Genomic DNA, 10,091 nt, shown 5'->3' with positions numbered 1-10,091 from the left:
GAGTTTCGTAGTCCCCACGCGTGGTGGGGGTTGGCCTGGACCAGGGGCAGGGCACTGGAGGTGCAGAGAAGGTGGGGGGCTGGATCTGGGATAGGGTGGTGGGCTGGAGTTGGGCGCACACAGCTATAGCCACATTTCCCAGCCTCCTTTGCACTTAGAACTGCCGCCAATGGAATGTGGGCAGAAGTGACCCCTCCCCGGGCCGCACTCCACCTCTCTTCCCCCACCTGCAGGCTGAATGCAGAGAGGCAAAGGCTTTAGGAGAGAGCACAGCCGCAGGGTGGAAGGGGACTGGGTGCCTGACTACGCAGCCCAAGGCTGCCCCACGCCAGGAGCACCTGTTCTGAACTTCTGTTGCATTAAGGCCCTGAGCTGTGGGGCCAGCCTGTTACTGCAGCTGGTGTTACCCTGACGCACGGAACAGCAGCACCTGCCGACGGGCTGGATATGGAGGGCAAGGGGGCGCTCCGGATGACCCCTGGGTCTTTCGCCTGACCGGCTGGGTGCTCGGAGAGCCTTCCGTTGACCTCACTCCCTAGGAATCCACTCCTGCCGCCCAGCGCTGAGGTGAGACCCATTCATTTCACTCTGAAATGGGTGGGTCTTCGTGGAGATTCTGGGCGAGCACGGGCAGCCTCTCTTGCAGGTGTCCAGAGCATCTGCATGGCCTGGTCTCTGCTGCAGCCTTGGCATGCATCCCCTGTCCCCCCCACCCCCCATCTCTACTCCAGCAGCCCCTTTGCGGTTTTTTGTTTGTTTCAGGCACACAGAACTTTCAGTTCCTTGCACAAACTCTTGCTTTGCTTGAAACGGTCTTCTCTCCATTACACTCAGCAGCCCACATGTATCGAATGCCTGCCGGGGGCCAGACCCCGGGTGAAGCGCTTGGCAAGTATTCCTGCATATCGTCATCGCGATCTCCTACGCCGTAGGCCTGGATGGCCGATGCCCTGTTCAGCCTCAGCTCCCAGTTCATTGGACATCTCCTTCCCTGACCCCTCCGCGGGCGGCCTTCTCTGTGCCGCCAGAGGCCTCTGAGTTCCTGCCGTCTTCCCTTCTTTCCAGTGCATTGGGATCCTCACATTCCATATCTATGCTCCCCCTGAGGACAGGAATCCTACCTTGGTCCCCTCTCTGTCCTCAGCACCCGGATCTGGCACAGCGCACACCTGGTGGCTGCGAACAGAGGAACCACAGCCGCCTGCAGAAGTTAAGAGCATGCACTCTGCACCGTGACTGCCTGGGTTCATATCCCAGTTCTGCTGCTTACCAGTGTGTGGACCTGGGATGCCTCAGTCTCCCCACCCCCAGTAAAAGGGGTTTGGAAAAGCTCCTATCTCATAAGGTGCTGTGCTCGACAGAATGGCCCCCCAAAGATGCACACATTCTTTCCCTGGCACCTGTAAATAGGTTAGGGTACGTGGCAGAGAGGAGGGGGGCGGTTGCAGGTGGAAGGAAGGTTGCTAATCAGCTGACCTGCAGACGGGAGGTGATCCTGGACAGCCTGGGTGAGCCCGGTGTCCTCAAAAGGGTCCCTACACGTGGACACGGGAGGCAGAAGAGGGACAACCGTTAGAAGAAATTGGCCTGACGTCGCTGGCTTTGAAGATGGAGAAAGGGGCCACAAGCCAAAGAGAGCAGGTGGCTTCCAGAATCTGGTAAAGGCAAGGAAGTTCCTCCCTAGAACCTCCGGAAGGGAATGCAGTCCTGCCAGCATCTCAGTTTCAGCGCAGTTCATCTGTGTGACCCGGGTAGCCCTCCACCCTACGGAAGTGGAAGATGGCACATTGGTGTTGTTCGAGCCGCCACATCTGTGACCATTTCTGGGAGCAGCAGCAGGGACGGCTTCACCGATGTGAGCATCGAAGGAGCCCATAAGCCGGAGGCACCAAGAGCAGCATCTGCCCCTGAGGACCATCTGGAAGTGTTAGGCACTGCCTCAGACGTCACAAGTGAGCGAACGCCTAGGCCCATAGAGACGTTGTGGCGTGTGCTCTGACTCACTTCTCTTCCTGAGGAGCCAGACCGCGGCTCAGAGACCCAGAAGCAGGATTCTGGCGCTGCGGCCTTATTTGTAGCTTTTCTATTCTTTTTTTATTTTTTATTAAACAAAATCTTAAAAAAAATTTTTTTTTTAGTGTTTATTTATTTTTTGAGAGAGAGAGACAGAACATGAGCAGGGGAGGGGCAGAGAGAGGGAGACACAGAATCCCAAGCAGGCTCCAGGCTCTGAGCTGTCAGCCCAGAGCCCGATGCGGGGCTCGAACCCACGAACTGCGAGATCATGACCTGAGTCGAGTGGGACGCTTAACTGCCTGAGCCACCCAGGCGCCCCTTAAATTTTTTTAAATGTTTATTTATTTTTGAGAGACAGAGTGCGAGCAGGGGAGGGGCAGAGAGAGAGGGAGACACAGAATCCGAAGCAAGCTCCAGAATCTGAGCTGTCAGCACGGCTCGAACTCACGAACTGCGAGATCATGACCTGAGTCGAAACCAAGAATCGGACACTTAACCGACTGAGCCACCCAGGCACCCCTGTAACTTTTTTGATTCCTGCCCAGACTTCAGAGGGGCAAGACCCGGGGCCACAGTCTTGGGGGGATGGGGAAGCACCGTGGATTTACAGCCTGAGAAGGGCCTGAGAAGAACTTTCCGGGGACAATTCACGATCCTGGTCATTGACACAGCTGGAGTCAACGAGGCTTGGGTTCAAATTCCAGCTCTTCCACTTTCCCGGTGGGTGAGTGTGGGTAGAACACTTCTCTGGCCTCGCTTCTCCCATGTGAGAAATGAAAGTGATAATAACGCCCCCTTCATGGGACCGCATCGAGGATTATAGAAGATGTTGTGTGCCATTTTCCAGGTGCCCAGTAGCAGCTCACTGCTTTTCCTCCCTTTTTACAACTGTCTGCCTGCAGATGTCAGGAATTCTTTTTCTGGAAGTGCGTGTGTGTGCCAGGCACATTCTCCCACATTACTGATGGGGCCCTCCCTTTCTAGTGCAGGAAACCATGGCACAGGGAAGGTGCCCTGCTTGTCCCGTCCTCACAGCCAGGCAGGGGCCGAGCCAGGACTCGAACTTGGGGCTGCGCGGTCCCCAAGGTCATGATCGTTCCAATACACCATGGTGCTTCGTCAGGCAAGATGCCACCGGCTTTATCACCGCCCCCCCCCCCCCCATTGCCTCTCTGGATTCCACCTTCCTCTTCCGAAGATGGAGCTGAGGAGAACTGGCTGGCCGCCTGCCCCCACCGTCATCGTGAGGACCCTGTGACACCCAGCTGGTTTGTCAGATGTGCCCACTGAGGGTGGGTATTATTGGGGCCATGCTGGAGCTGTCTGGCCCAGCCGGGCAGGTGACTGTGCCCTGTGCTTGGCATTTTTGGTTCAGCAGCTCTATTTTAAGCCAGAGGAGGTTAGAGTTTGTGTGTGTGTATTTCTCAGCTTGCAAAACCGTCAGCTGAGCCGTCACCAAAAACAGCAACACTCCGAGGCACCCCCTTCAGCTGCCCCCCCACCTGCTCCCCTTCTTCCCACTCTGGGAACTTGAGGGGACCCAGTGATTTTCCTCTGTCCCTTCATGCCGGAGTCCCACGCATGGCCCCTCAGTGAGGCCACTGATCTTCTTCCAGAGCCCCAGGGTTGCCAGCTCTGAGGACAACAAGAAGGGTGATCCCAGTCCCCAGCTGGACCCTGGGTGCCTTTCAGAGCACTTCACATCCTTTATGAGTCTAGAGCTTTCTGAAAACTTTGTGAGCCAGGCAGGCCATGCCATTCATGTCAGAGGGAAGACCCAGGATCAGGGAGAGAGAAGGGACTGTCATCCAAGGTGGCACATGGTAGGGCAATAATCCAGAAAGAACAGGAGTTTCTGAGTGAGTCAGATCTCTGTTCTGTCTTCGACAAATGACGTCACCTTTGAGCCTCAGTTTCCTCATCTGTGACATGGGAGTACCAGTAGTTCTGTACTGGTCCCAGCACATGTGAGTACCCCTTACACCCAATTAATGTTGTCTTTTCCTTTTCCACCCCAATTATTCCCCAGGCCTCCTGGGATCTCAAAGGATTGATTTTTATAGTTAGAATATAGTTCAGTAATTTTCCAGAAGCCTGGAGGGCTCAGGCATTTTTCCTGATAAGATCTCTGTCTCTTGTCTCCATCCTTAAAGAATGGATCATTTGGGCCTCAGGTACCAGCTTCTTGGAGGTGGCAGCTGTGACCTTTCTGCAGCTGGAGGATCATTGAGGGATCTGGGCTGCAAGATGTTAAAAAGCTGCCTCTCGCTAATTTAAAGAAGGTTATAGGTAGGATTTGGGGGTCTTGCAGAATCTTCCAGGCACTGATTCGAGGGGGCCAGAGAGATGGAACCTACCGGAAACACCATAGCTGTACCCAGTGTGTGTTGGGGGGGGGGGGGGCACCATTGTCCCTAGGCTGATGCAGATACTGGTCAGGGGACAAGTGGCAGCTGAGCATGACCCTGTCCCTGACTGTCGGGACCCACCAGAGCTGCTCAAAGGACTCCTGACACGGAGTCTGCGGCCATTCGGTCTGAGCCATTGGGAGTTTGGGCTAGTGGAGATATTAAAACTTTTGTTCTGGTTAATAATTTTAAAAACTAACTGACGGGGGTGGGACACTGCCTGGCTCAGTCAGTAAAATGCTCAACTCGATGTCAGCTCACGTCACGATCTCATGACTCGTCAGGTCGAGCCCCGCATCGGGCTCTGTGCTGACAGCGCGGAGCCTGCTTGGAATTTTCTGTCTCCATCTCTCTCTGCCCCTCCCCCGCTCTTTCTCTGTCGCTCTCAAAAATAAAAATAAATAAATAAACAGTAAGAAAACTAACTGAAGGGGGAATGGAGAGTTGTGAAACGATTCTGTGTCCTTTAGTGTATGCCTGAGAATTTTCACAATAAAATGGTTTTTCATTTATTATTTTTTTAAAATGTTTATTTCTGTTTGAGAGAGAGAGAGAGAGAGAGCGGGGGAGGGGCAGAGAGAGAGGGAGACACAGAATCGGAAGCAGGCTCCGGGCTCTGAGCTGTCAGCACAGAGCCCGATGCGGGGCTCGAACTCAACTCACAGACCGCGAGATCCTGACCTGAGCCGAAGTCGGCCGCTCAACCGACTGAGCCACCCAGGCGCCCCGCACAGAATTATTTTAAATGATAAACACCTAGAACATTTGCCATTCTTGAGCTGCTAATTGGCTTTTAGCATTGTCCTCCTTACAGCAGCTACAGGATCTATCTTCTGATTTCTGACGGGGGGTTTATTTCAAGCGGAACAAGGATTTGAAGATACTGTGTAGCAACTCAAGTGCAGAATCTCTCTCTCGTGGCAGGTTTTTTCTGGATCTCTTGTCATTGTTTCTTCCACGCCTAAATTGACAGTGTTTTTTAGCAACTCGTCTCTATCGAATTTTCATAAAAACAAATCTCTTCCTTTTTGCACTCGTATTTCATCAGTCTGTGGAATATCGTTACAATAACAAGTGTGGCCGGTGCAAACTGGTTTGGGAACAGGCCCAGCAGATTCTTGGCAAACGTGCCATTTGTCTTAGCTCAGGCTGCCAAAACAGAATCCCAGAGATGAGGTGGCTTAAACAGGAAACTTTTATTTCTCATGGTGACAGAGGCTGGAAGTCTGAGATCAGGGGGTCGGCGCGGCTGGTGAAAGTCCTCTTTCTGGTTTACAGATGGCCGTCTTCTTGTTTTCTCCTCGTATGGCAGAGAGGGGAGAGAGGAAGCAAGTTCTCTCCTATTTCTTCCTACAAGGGCACTAATCCCATTCATAAGCACTCCCCACTCTTGACCTTATCTCCTGATACTTTCATATTGAGGATTAGGATTTCAACATATGAATTTGGGGACGGGAGGTGCACAGACTTTCAGCCCACAACACCATTCTGTGGGAGGCAGCAGAATGGAATGCCAGGCAGTGGCCCACTAGCTGTGAGCTTTCATTGTGCCTGGGGCAGGAGTGTCATGTTCCAATGAAATGCAGAGCACTGGTTAACCTGGTGGGCTGATTAAACAGACATTGGTAAAGAAAGCTTCTACCTAGTGTGGAATCATCTCTGAAAGACATCTGCCCAGATGGAGACTACACTTCCCAGCCTCCTTTGCTTCCTAGCGTGACCACATGACTAACCCGCACCAATGGAATGTGAGTGGGCGTGGTGAGTGTCATCTCTAGGTGGGGCCTTTAAGGAGCAGGTGAACTTCTCCACCCTGAGGGCAATCTAGCTGCAGAAGTCTCCCAAGGTCCCGGAGTTTGGTGGAGCCATAACCTGTAAGCTACCTGGCTCACCACATGAAGGAACTCCAGCCAGGAACACCTGCTTTGGACTATTACGTGAGTAAGAAATAAACTTCTATTGCATTAAGCGGCTGAATTTGGGGGTTTGCTTGTTATAGCAACTGCCGTTACCCTAATTAATGAACTTACCTTATAGGGCTGTTGTGAGGGTTAAATTCGATGACATACACGTAACAGACTCTTTAAATGGGGCTTCTGTTGCCTCCTATTTCCACTTAAAACCACAAGGTGCTAGATACCCCCTATTTCCAAAAAGCCACGAGACACATGTCTGTAGGACCTTCTTAGGGACATCATACCAGGTTTTCTCCTACCCCATCCCCACCCCCTCAGCCTCCATAAGCAGAAGATTAGAATTTGAGAATGATTTTCTAGAACAGGGAGAAACGACATGCCTTTTCTTCTCTGCTTTCTTGGGGAAAGAACAAAGGGATACTCCCCTTGTCCTCATAGATCCTGCTTGTAGAGACTTGGGGTTCCTGCCAGAAGCGGTGAGTGGTATCTGATTCTCCAACTGCTTGCACATCTGCCCGCAGAGTCTGAGCTGGAAAAAAGTGGTTCAAGAGAGATGGCAGGGCGGAGGGCATCCCGCACCCCCAGCCATTTGGCCATGCAAGGATGGGAGAGCTTCCCGTGAGCTGAGTAGGTGCTGGGCCATCTGCTCAGTATCCTGCCCAAAAGGGATGATCGTTTTGCTTTCCAGGAAAGAGGACTCTGGCAGAAAGAGGCTATGAAGTGTACTTCTGGGGACAGGGTCTCAGAGAGGTCCATGGGTCCTAGATTTCCCTGAATAAGCTACTCACGTGGCCCAAGGATACCAGCCTTCGGACACTGGACACACAGAAGGAATCCATCCCCCTGAGATGATCTCAAGCAACATCAGCTTGATTTTTGCCCCCTTTCCTGTACTGCTCCCTCCAGGCCTCGCAACAGGAGAAGCTAGAACTTAGAAAGGGTGGGGTGGGAAAGGTGTTAAAGGGACCCTCACACTGCTTTCAGTGCTGCAGAGATTAAAAGCAAGATTCTAGAGCCAGACATTCTGGGTTTGAATCCTGTGTCTATAACTTGCTAGCTGTGTGGCCTCAGGCAAGTTACCTCACCTCTCTGGGCCTTAGTATCTGTCAGATGCTTTTAGTATATGTGCTGCCGAAGCGAGCGCTGTAAGATGCTTTTAATAATAGTACCTACCACCTAGTGTAACAAGGTGCACCTACTTAGGCTACTTAACAGTTTGTTACATTAAATAACAATGCATTCTTGAAGTGAAGGGTCAGTCCTGACTTAGCAGAAGTGTTCATTAGGATATGATGAGGTATCTCAGCCCGACTAAAAAGCATGGGCAAGGAGAGGTTTGATGCAATGTGTTCAAAGACAACAGCTGAAGAAAAACTAAACCCCGCTTGTGTGTCTCCTCACTAAGTTCGGATTATTCAATAAACCAGTGATGCAGGTCAAATATTTCCGATCACTTGGGGACACGTTGAAACCCTCAGTACGTATTAAGTATTATTGTTATTCAGACTTCTGCCAGGTCAGGGATCAAATCCTCTCTAAGCTTTATTAGTCTGGAGTGATAAGAATGGCTATTTGTGTGGTCTCCCACTTTTTGGTCTTCGTAAACCACCAAATTACATGAAATTATTTGTGAGTCCGAATAACACCGCCAACTCCCTTTGCAAAGTGAGAACAATGGGGGAAATCCACAAGCGTTATTTATAGGCATCCTCATTTTATAAAAGAATCAATTTCATAACCCCTCAAATTAGAGAGGTCATAAGTTCAGGGTAAAGGCCAGTCCTACAGATGGTATCCATTTAACTTGATGAAGTTCCACTGCCTTGCCCTTATTTTCAGTACCAGTTCACCGGCTGGTGTCTGAAGACCTCAGACATACATTACATAGAGTTTGCAAACCTCTCGAGCTATTGTCTCCTGTCCTCATGGCCGCCCTGTAAGCCTGGGATCATGGTCTGCATTTTCTCCACGAGGCTGTGGAAGTCCAGAAAGGTTGGATGGCCTGTTCAGGTTCACCCAGCTGGCGCAGTAAATCAAGCCTGGCCCCAGAGTCTTGACGTTCCTGGAAAAAATTTGCCTTTTCCTCTGGGTTGCATACGTGTTGCAGGGGTCTCCGCTCTATGTGGTCACCCAAGGACACAGGCCTTTTTTTCGTGGCTCTGTCCTGCCCTAAAGCAGAGACTCTTACCCCGGAGTCAAGGGATCTATGGATGGAATTTAGGGATTTATGGACTTGAGAGGGAAGAGAATTGCATCTTTATTTACACTCACCTCTAGCTGACTCTTAGCACGTCCTTCGATTAGGAACGTGGACAACAAAGTGGCATTAGCTGTACCTACTTGTTGCCGATCGAAGTCACAGGTATTGTCGCATCACGTTGCAGTTAATTGCAGACAATCACCACATTGAAATGACGGTAATTAGACTCGATCTTGTTTACTGTGTTAAAATGAAGCACATATGTAACTATCTCACTTTTTTTTTTTAATTTTAGTGACCATATTTCAGTAATTTGTTTCCTTTGTAACCCCATATATGTTATTTTATGTATTTAATATTACTAATCGGAGAAGGAGATCATAGATTTTACCAGTATAGGCTCACAACCCTCTCTTGAGCTTCCCGGGTATAGTCTGAAACCAGCCTCCACTTGAGGAGCACAGGGAGAGACCCAAGAGAGAGATGGGCCACTCCACTACCAGATGGGTTGGTAGGTGGCAGTTTTAATAATGGCAAAGGGAACTCCCATATGAGGCTTGTCCCAGGCAGCAGGAAGATGAATGGATCCCTGCACCTGCCCGCCAAATCTTAAGGGTTCATGAAGGGGGCCCTAACTGGGCTCAGTCACATACACTGTGCGGGTGTTTTCAACACCACATCACCATCTCATGGCTGTGTCCTTGGAGCAGGCTCTGGGAACAGGAAAGGCAAGTGGAACCCACATTCCAAGGGCAGGGGAGAGGCTGAGGAGCCTCTGAGTACTGGGTCCAGCTCAGGGGTCAATCGTTAGTCGTGTCTTTTTGATCGTGGTCCCCAACAAACAGCTATGTGAGGGGACCTAAGCTCACAGAGAACAGTTAAGAACAATGTTCTAGGGGCGCCTGGGTGGCTCAGTCAGTGAAGCGTCTGACTCTTGGTTTCGGCTCAGGTCATGATCTCATGGCTCGTGGGTTCAAGCCCCACACCGGCTCTGTGCTGACGACGCAGAGCCTGCTTGGGATTCTCTTTCTTCCCCTCTCTCTGCCCTTTCCCTGCTTGCTCTCTGTCTCTCAAAATACATACACATGAAAAAAAAAAAAAAAAAAAAAACCCTTGGAGCCCTCTATTGGGTCCTCTGGATGGGACCAGTGGACAAAGGCAAAGAGCAAGTGTGGAGGAATGTAAGTGGGGTGCTTATGGTTCAGATCTGAAATCCTATCCCACGGCCAGACTTCAGTCCCCTGGCCAGAAGGTGGGGTCTCTCTCTGGGTGCCCAGGAGGAAGAGAGAGACAGTTTGGAGAACAACCAGCCACCCTCTGCCCCATTGTCATATCACTTATAAGGACTCAAATTTAAGGAGACACTGAGATGCCTGGTCTCGCCAATTTCCATGGGGGGCAGGTGCCAGCCACCAGGGGTCCATCTTGCTCGTCTCATCTGCAGGGTCATCAAGGCTGGTGTTGATGGAGGTGGTGCTGGGGGCAGCTGAGTATGATCTTCTCAGATCCTTCTGTTCTTCCAACATGCTGTCTGCTTTGTGTCCCGAGAAC

This window comes from Panthera onca, chromosome A3 (genome assembly GCF_046562875.1).
Source record: "Panthera onca isolate mPanOnc1 chromosome A3, mPanOnc1 haplotype 2, whole genome shotgun sequence".
Taxonomy (NCBI): domain Eukaryota; kingdom Metazoa; phylum Chordata; class Mammalia; order Carnivora; family Felidae; genus Panthera; species Panthera onca.
This window is presented reverse-complemented; position numbering follows the sequence as displayed.